This window comes from Sander vitreus, chromosome 13 (assembly GCF_031162955.1).
Source record: "Sander vitreus isolate 19-12246 chromosome 13, sanVit1, whole genome shotgun sequence".
Classification (NCBI taxonomy): Eukaryota; Metazoa; Chordata; class Actinopteri; order Perciformes; family Percidae; genus Sander; species Sander vitreus.
The window spans coordinates 20,478,947-20,488,252 of NC_135867.1; the positions used below are offsets into that span (position 1 = coordinate 20,478,947).

A 9,306-nucleotide genomic window follows, 5' to 3' on the forward strand; every position below is an offset into this window, starting at 1 on the left:
CAGTTTATGGAGACTTGCCTCAAAGAACTTCACATGACTTGGAGTGGCCTCAGGCTTAACTTACACCACAAGTGTTTTAACACCTAAACTTGGGTGAAGGTGAGGATAAAGGCATTCAGGAGGACATGTTGGCATGTCACAGCAGGTAAAGCACTACAGGTGTAACAGGTTCAATTAATGAATGAATTCCATTTAGCTGCTTTGTTTTCAGGGTCCCTGTTGTGAATGCTGGCTCACTGTCACAGCTTACTGGAGCACTGGAATAGAATGAGGCCATTGTTAGTGTTATTAGCATGGCTATTAGTAACACCTGTTCTTTTTCTGCAATGCCAAGTCCAAACTCTGCTGTGAAAAGGCCTATCCTGCTCCACAGTCAGCGTCAGGACAGCAATCTCCACCACATCCCAGCTGTGGAGGTGTGTCGGCATGTCAGCTTTGCTCGTACTCTTACTCTATATTAGTTTATTGAATGTGGCTTATAACTGTATTTTTAATTTGCTTGTATCATGAAACATTTTACACCCTGTTTCCAGAAAATGCTTTTAATGCAAGCTTCTAGTCCAGCATTCATCTTAGATCTGGGTTGGGTTTGTGTCTTTTGGGAACTTGTGGTAGGTGTTTGCGTGCGTGCATGTGACATGTTTGATAAAACATCCCATCTCACAGGGGAGGTGCATGGAACTCATTACTGTCTGACCTAATGAACCCTATGGTGACAACTTGAGATATGTATTCTCCCCCCAAATTATTTGCAAAGCCAATAAGTGTTTCAGCCTGATGATTTTAGATTCACTCCAAATCAATCTACTTAATTTGACTATGTCATACAAAGCATTCACTAAACACCATGCTTGCTGCTCTATAAATACAATTCAAATTGTGCATGCCAGCAATGCCATGCACTGTACCTGCGTTGTGCAAGCTGAATGAATGGAAAGCTACGTCTAGTGGAATTTTTAAAAGAAAAGGACATGGATCATGTTGTAGTGTTGCAGTGTTTAAAAATACAACAGATTTATATAATAAAAAACACACTATAAGAAAATAATAATCATATTTTAAGTTGTATTACTGCGTGTGTGTTTGCATGAGCTCTTTATTAAGTAGTAGAGTAATGCCTGGTGGAGGCAGTGTCGATCCAATCAAATAACCTGAATTCTCCACCATTTCCCCCACTTTTTCACAGAAATTGGACATACATAGTTTAAAAAAAGGAATTATCACAAAGGGCATGATGACACCACATGTATCTATTTTATCACAAGTAGAATTCTACAAGGGATCTCATATGTTGATGCATTGCCTTCATATGAAAACTACTTTCACTTTCATTATCATACGACACACATTTATTTATGATTTGACAAGGTAATCCCACCTATGGCAGACGATGTGTATATGTATGTGTACTGCTAATGTGTGTGTGTAAGCATGCATTTATGCCTAAGGTCACAAGTGACAGTGTGCAAGTAGTACAAGTGTGTGCAGTGTGTATGGAGATGCACAGTATGTGTGTTATGCATTACAGACATGCCTTTTTGGACTTGAGAGATGTGGTTGTTGAGATTGCACTGAAATATTGCTGTTTTTATTACATAAAGTTCACAGACCTTTTCAAATCTTTGGTTTGCATTGCGATGACCACTACCACAGATAAATGATTGATGTAAATTTACAAGCTAAAATAGATGCATGGCAATAATCAGATATCTTTCCAAAAAAGGACACATACTTAAAGTTTTTCTTATTGCAACCTAACAAAATCCCAAAACCTATATGCATTCCTCTCAAGACCTACTCAGCTGTGAGCTTTAGTGGTGGTTTTCCCTTCTTCTTTCAGGGAAAATCTTTACATCTCTCTCTTGTGTATGAGAGAGGTAGAGAGTGAGTAAGAGAGGGAGAGAGAAGATACATCTGCTTTAGGGGAGAAATAGGAATTTCCCACATTATACTTTCCCTCAGTGTCTTCATCCCTTCTCCATCCCTTAATACCCAAAGCTCTGTCCTTGACTTTAACCCTGAAAATCTCATGTTTAAGTATCCACCCTCTTCGTTTTTCGTTCGTTCTTTCTTTCTTTCCTTCTTTTCTTCTTCCTTCCTTTCTTCATTCTCTTTACTGTTGATGTCCATTAATAGTCTAGCCCTCTGAGAGGCCCTGTCTGCACACAGGCCACTATTAGAGATGAAGAGGCAAAGTGATTTCCATGTAAATGGTGTCCGAATGTCATTTTCAAGTGAAGCTGCTGAGAAAATGAATTCCTGAAGACGAAAGAGATTACCAAGGGGCAATGACACCTGGATTGCATTCTCACAGATTCCCCATGCAGCTCCTGAATAATGGTCCATCCACAAAAATAGCTTTGTTTGGCTCCCTGCCTGCTGAAGTGTCAGTCAGCCCAACCAAAGAGGAGAAAGGTAATGACACTCAAATATTACCATATAAATGTATGGTAATTTAACCATTTTTTGATATGAGCAAATCACAGTTAAACTGTGTGTGTGTGTGTGTGTGTGTGTGTGTGTGTGTGTGTGTGTGTGTGTGTGTGTCTTATCGAAAGGCATTTGTTTCCCTAATTAGCATATAGGATGGTCAAAGTGTAATGATTAATTGGTAATGTAACAAGGTAAATATATCATATGTGGACCTCAGTCGACCTCCGGGCTGGCCATTAGTCTATGTGACAGGTTCATCATACAGCTAAAAACAAAACAAATGTGAAGACCAAGACCATGGAAAAGGGCAAAGAGAGAATAGAACCAAGGGTCAACAGGTTTCAACCCAAATCTCTCTCTTTTTTCTTTTTCTAACAGAGAGAAGATACATCAGGGAAATGCCCTTTTCCAACACGTTCACGGAGGTTAGTGCAGACTCGTCATCTCACTGCATGTAAGAATTGAAATAGATTTGAGATTCTATAGGTTGATTGCTCAACTAACTAAAACATTTCAGCACATATTAACGAGCTGGAAACAATCAATACAATTAACTAATTCACCCTGAAAGTTGTATCTCTTATCTGTATAAATATGTAAGTAATATGTTAAGGTGATCTCTGCATATATCGAGCCTTTTATTAATCATGCTATTTATGTTCTTAAAAGGAGATGAATGGTGGGAAAAAAAAATGATTAAGGGTTGATTTTGCAGATGAATGAGTGCAAAGAGGTATATAATATTATGTATATAGTATAATTAAGTTGTTGAAAATGCCCAAACTGAACATCTGTAAAATGCTCTGACTTTACAGATGTTGTAGGATTGAAATAGCAATCATCTTACATTGTGATTGTCCAACATTTTCTGTGCAAACTCACTAGCACCAGCAATGAGTTTTTCCTTCATTTATTAGCTTTAAATTAATAAATTAGATGGGAAATGGGAAAACACAGTCACTGAATAACATTGATAGCAACATGCTTTTTTTTTTATACTTCCAGAGTTTGATGTTAAAGCGTAACTCTCGCCAAAATGCAACCTAGGGTCTTTTTGTGAATGTACCCGAGTCAAACTTTCGTTTAAAAGCATATTTAGGACGGAAGCGTCACTTTAAAGACTTTTATGCTAGCCTCAAAATAGCTATTTTTAAAACACTAAGAAGGCTCGACTCAACATGAAACTTTGCTTGAAGTATGACCAGGGGCTCTACACATGAACTCGAGCATTGACAACATTGTTTGTGTACCCAGAGTTTATTAAAAAGAAAGGTTTTGAGCAACTCACATTAGCAGTTGTTGTTTACGCTATCCGCCGTTTTCCCAGTCAAAAATAGGCGATCTCAGAATGCGAATAAACGGACTCCATAGGAGGAAATGGCATTCTTATATGAGGCTCCTTTTTCAACTACAAGGTCAATATTGTTTTTCACTAACGACAAAACAACAAATTATCCGTGCATTTATATGGAACTAAGCTTTAGGAGCTTTCCATCTTTACTCTCCTCCCTCGACTATTTTTGACTGGCTCGATAGACGGCGACCGGAAGAACAACAGCTACAGTGAGTTGCTCAAAACCTTTCTTTTTAGTAAACTCTGTGTACACAATGTTGTCAATGCTGGAGTTCATGTGTAGAGCCCCTGGTGATACTTCGAGCAAAGTTTCATGTTGTGTTCGAGCCTTCTTAGTGTTTTAAAAATAGCTATTTTGAGGCTAGCATAAAAGTGCCCCTAGGACTCCCATTCAAAAGGCCATTTGACCGAAAAACGAAGATACGGTAAATCTTAAAAGTGACACTTCCTTCCTAAATATGCTTTTAAACGAAAGTTTGACTCGGGTATATTCACAAAAAGACCCTAGGTTGCATTTTGGCGAGAATTACGCTTTAATGTACAGCTATCATTCACGGGGCATAGTGTAACAAGTTATTAGATTACAAGCAGTAATCATGACAATTACATGATGATGATGAGGTTGAGAAAGTACATGTCAAAGGTGACAAAGAGCATAGATAAATATACAAATACAGATACAAAGATAATGTTGCTTCTAAGTTTGCTTTATCAACCTATAATGTTTTATTGTTTAAACACTGAAGATATTGAGATAAGATATTGACGTAATTTGCTTCACAACAAAACATTCTAGAGATATCCTGCATCCTCCAATGACAAAACATATATATATATTTTTTTTAATGATTGGCTGTCACACACTGTCCGTCTTTGTGTAGCCTATTTCACCTCAGGTTCAAACCGCAAGTGACTTGATCTGCTGAGCAACATTTTTGCTAGAGTAGACCACATTTCCTCTTGAGATGATTATCTTTCCAATGTCACACTCGCCAGTCTGCTCCTGTCATCGTGATAGATGACCATGATATTGACTTGAGGTTAATTCAAAACCGCACTTCTGGGTTAGATGAAGGATCTGGATAAGAGCGCTGTTGATAAGAGTGCAGTTGAAAAGAAAATCGTTGTGGGTTACATGCCCTGATGCCCCTCTATTGCAGCATTAGACTCTAAACATTTCCCCATCTTTACTTTATACAGAATAATTATAGGTAAACAGCTAAATGTGAAAGCTTAACCTCACTGATATGTGTTTGGGTCTACGGTATACTGTGCAGGTCTGAGGGTTGCATTGAGTCCCCTGATTTACTGTCAATTAGGAATGAACATTTGACTGTGGAGGTGAATATACCTGAACATAAACTAATCTTTCCATAAATACAAGAGGATTTATCAGACAGGCTTTTGAATGCTCTTTCATAACAACATCAATGAACATACAATTGTGCTGTTTGGCTGACATGAATGCAACACAACATTATAACCAAAGCACCTGCGTATTTGGCTGATGTGTGCAATCCACTGAGACCCTCACACTGCTGGATGGTAGACTGAATTGAATAAATAGCTGCTGAACAGTGTTGCGGATCAATTCTTCTTTTGTTACACACATCATTACACAGAAGAAGATGCATTCATCAGTCATTGTGGACATTGTTTCCAATATAATAAAATAATTTAAAAAAAGAAAATCAATTTTTGTAAACAACTCTTCATCGGACGTTTGCACAAGTGATCTGGTCATGAAAAATGCCCAGAGGTGTGTAAAGTGGGAGACTTTACACAATGGCAGAGTTCCGGTGGACTGAATAATCTAAAATTTCTTTTGGTTTATATGCGTTTGTCTTGGCTATCTCCATAGTGGTGTTGGGTATTTTCCTGCCTTGGTGCCTATGCATGCTAAAGCTCCAACACCCCCACTGTATATACCTGAATAGGAATAAGCAGGTAGCAAAAAGAAATGGGCAAAAAACATTTAAATTTCACTCAGTGAAAGAGACAGGGGCTGGTTTTGCTGCAGGTGAACATAGACTCTGTGGGATGCTTTTCTGCAGATTGTGAACCACGACGCAGGGATGTGTCCCTGTATTGCAACAACACACATTGTGATTCTCTACCTATTGCTGCAGTTAGCTTGAGCTGTGATGCTTCATCCGGAAAACCATTAAAAATATTCAGTCCATGTATATGTACTGGACTACAAATTGTGACAAATCATAACAGCTCAATTTGCAATACAAAGTGTTGAAGAAGTGTTGCTATATTTAAGACAGACACTCTAGAAATGTTCAAAATACATTCCAGATTTTCTCAGAATTTACAGAACACTGGTTTACCAGTACAGCATTCAGAATAGTCTTCAACTTTCCACATATTAATTATGTAGTCCATGATGTCCCCAATGACAGAAAAATGACTGAATATTGGAAAATGACGAAAAACATTTTCTCGTTTTTTAGTAGTCTGAGAAAATAAAATCTAAATGCTAATCTTATTGTTGAAATTCACCATTTTCTAACGTCCTTGAGTGTGTGAGATGTCTGGCTTAATCTGTAAGAGTAAATTGTCTGAGTGCAGCCTTAGGACCCTGAGGATATTGGACCTAGGTTGCTGCAGAGGTAGCTTTGTGATTTGTATGCACCCCATCTGATAGCGTCTCCTGGATCACAGATGGATTATTTAGGCTTTTCCTTCGGCATAGTCTCATTCGTTTGATTTTTTTCTCATTCTTTTACAGGTCCGCATTGTATCTTCTTTTTTCTTTCTGTCTCTGCTGTTCACTTGCATGCCTCAAAAACACACACTGGCAGCGATTTGGCTTTACCAGAGAAAAATGGAGCAATAATGCTGGAGGAATAACCTGGAGGGGTAAGTTGTAAAGTTGTACTCTTTCATTGAGGCTTGGTTAGTATCTTTAGTAATGTCACTATTGCGAGTTCACATGTTTTTGACATAGGTGGCTTCAGAGGGAATTGAATTATTTCCCTGCCCATTGATTCATACAGGAGCAGATGCTGTCCATGTGCTGTGGTGCTGAAAGTTATTAGTGGCTAATACAAATTTGTAGTGAATGCTATTTGTATTCAGATGGTTGCATGTTGCCAAACGAACAATAATTGCTGAGTATATCTCTGATGTTTTAGCATTTCTCCTTCCATATATTTACTTTGACTGAAAGAAGAAAATTTCAAAGTCAAGTCTATTGTTTATTGTCTAATTGTTTTACTGTACTTGCGTAGGTTCCAACAAGCCAAAAAAAAAAAACTTTAAAGAGTAAAAGCTCAATCATCCATATTGCTGATTAATCAGAATGTAGTGGAATGGGATAGGATGGCATACATATACTGAATTACATATACGAAGAATGGATTACACATTTACTTTGAAAATAGGTAAAATGCTTCACAATTTGCAAGGTCTTCAGCTTTCTCTATGTTCGCTGTTTTTTTATTTTATTTTCTCTGGCTTCTGGTTCTAAAAATCCTTTAGTGGTTTTGAAAACCCCTAAAGGGATTAAGCTACGGCTGTGTACAAGTAACTATTGCTAAAATTACATTCAAGCAAATCCAAACTCATATCTTAAAGGATCACTTAATCTGGTGGATTTAGTTTATTTGGCTGTACTATCAACTTATTATACTTATCAATTATGTTGCCCTTAACTGACTTTCCTGGCCAAAAAAGGGAAGGTATTTATTTTTGAAGTTTTTATGGGAACAGTGTGGAGGTATGAATAGCATTAAAGTTGAGTGTTGTCAGATAATTCCCTATTAAACCCCTAATCTGTCTTCAAGTGGGTCTGCGGGGGTTTATCAAGGTGAGATAAAACAATGGTTATCTGCAGTAGGCAACTTGCTGATCTCATTTGGGTGGTCATCATCAATATTTCCTCCTTTCCTCTTAACACCTAAATTCTTTATTACATGTTTATACCACACCAAACATACTGTTTATTTTCTTCATTATTTGCAAATGCAGCTAACGCCGTGTTTAGTGGTCTAAGTTCTTTAATCTGACATGACATCAGGGTCATTTCTCCTCTGGGGCCAAAGGTCACTGTCTCTTGTGGTTAGGCCATGGATGTTACTTAGACTAGTTTTTCTCCTCCACAATGCCGACTCAGCCGACTATGACTTGTCACTATGAGCCCTGACAGGTGCCCCAGACATTGCCTCTCATACTTTTAATATCCTTTGTTTTGCTCTGATAGCTCCCGTAATGCATTGTAGTGGCAGTGATGAAAGCCTGTATGTGTCTCCCCATCCATTTCCCCAAAGACACAGTCAGCGATAACAGCCAGGTGTTGATAAGAACTCTTCAGTCTTACATGAGGAGACAGTGAGCCTTGTACAATGTTAAAGTGTGTAATACATGGCCTTACTTGATTGACAGTAATATATGCAGGTGGTTTGTGTGTACATCAAAACCGAAATCTGGCTCAAAAGCACAAACCTCTACTCCACATATACCTCCCTATGTGGTCTTGCTTTAGACTCCAATTATTGTGCAGAAGAAAGTCCGTGAACCATACTTCCTGGTTATGCCCCCCACTTTCACTCAGCACCCTGGTGGTTGTACTACAGAGCTGTTGATAACCCATCACGTCGGAGTCTACAATGTGTGTACATATTTAAATATGTTTGGCCTTATATCAAAATAACTAATACAATATTACATTTACATTAGGTGTTTTAGTCATATATTCCTGCAAATGCTACAGGTGCAGGGAAATATGTCTGCTTTTCCTTTTGATTTGCGTCCAATGTAAATATGTCTATACCTTTTGACATGGCAACCCTGGTATAACATATTGCATTGTCTGTACCTGTCTCTATGAGTACAGGGGATTGCATTTAGGAGGGAGAAAGGGAAGGGGGATGCTAAAAACTGATTCTGTTCACGCTCCAGTGCTTTCTGCAGTATGCAATCTGTCTGCTGTGGTATAGGGGGAGCTCCTGTTCTGTCTTATTGACAATATGTTAGATGGTAAGCTGTGATTATTCCCCAGTAGGCAGAAGAAGGAAGGAGAAATCAGCAGTGCAGTCTCCTTCGATCTGCAGACTCTCCCTATTAGCTCACAGCAGATGACAGATATTTTGGCATTTCTTTGAGTACGGGCATTTGCATGTGTTGAGTGTCAGTACATGCATGTGTGCGTGTGCATGTTTGTTCAGTTATGAGGACAGCATCAGGTGTATATGACACATTATGTAGTACTTACAGGGTGTGTGTGCTTACTTTCATTATACTAATACTAATAAGACCAACACAAAGTTATTTGGAAATGTTCAATTCACTGAACATTTTCTGTCATGTGTTGACTGCTTATCTTTACATAGTGCACCCCTGACTTGGGTTTTGTTGTTTTCACTAGATCCATTCTTTTTTTTTTTTTTTTTCATATCAGCTTTACACATCCTGGTGTGAAAGTAACATTTTTCCTCTGCAGTTATCAACATATTACACATACACTTACGGGCTTTTTTCTGGTTGACTCATATCTTTTTCCTCCCACTGGC

General features: G+C 38.3%; 1 long non-coding RNA gene across 1 annotated transcript; it reads left to right on the forward strand.

Annotated features, from left to right (window-relative positions):
• Positions 1–2,318: 2,318 nt before the first annotated feature.
• On the forward strand, positions 2,319–6,647 carry LOC144527521 (uncharacterized). The gene is made up of 3 exons (XR_013502827.1): positions 2,319–2,415; positions 2,812–2,858; positions 6,525–6,647. It is a non-coding gene; the product is annotated as an uncharacterized LOC144527521 (long non-coding RNA).
• The last annotated feature ends 2,659 nt before the right edge of the window (positions 6,648–9,306 follow it).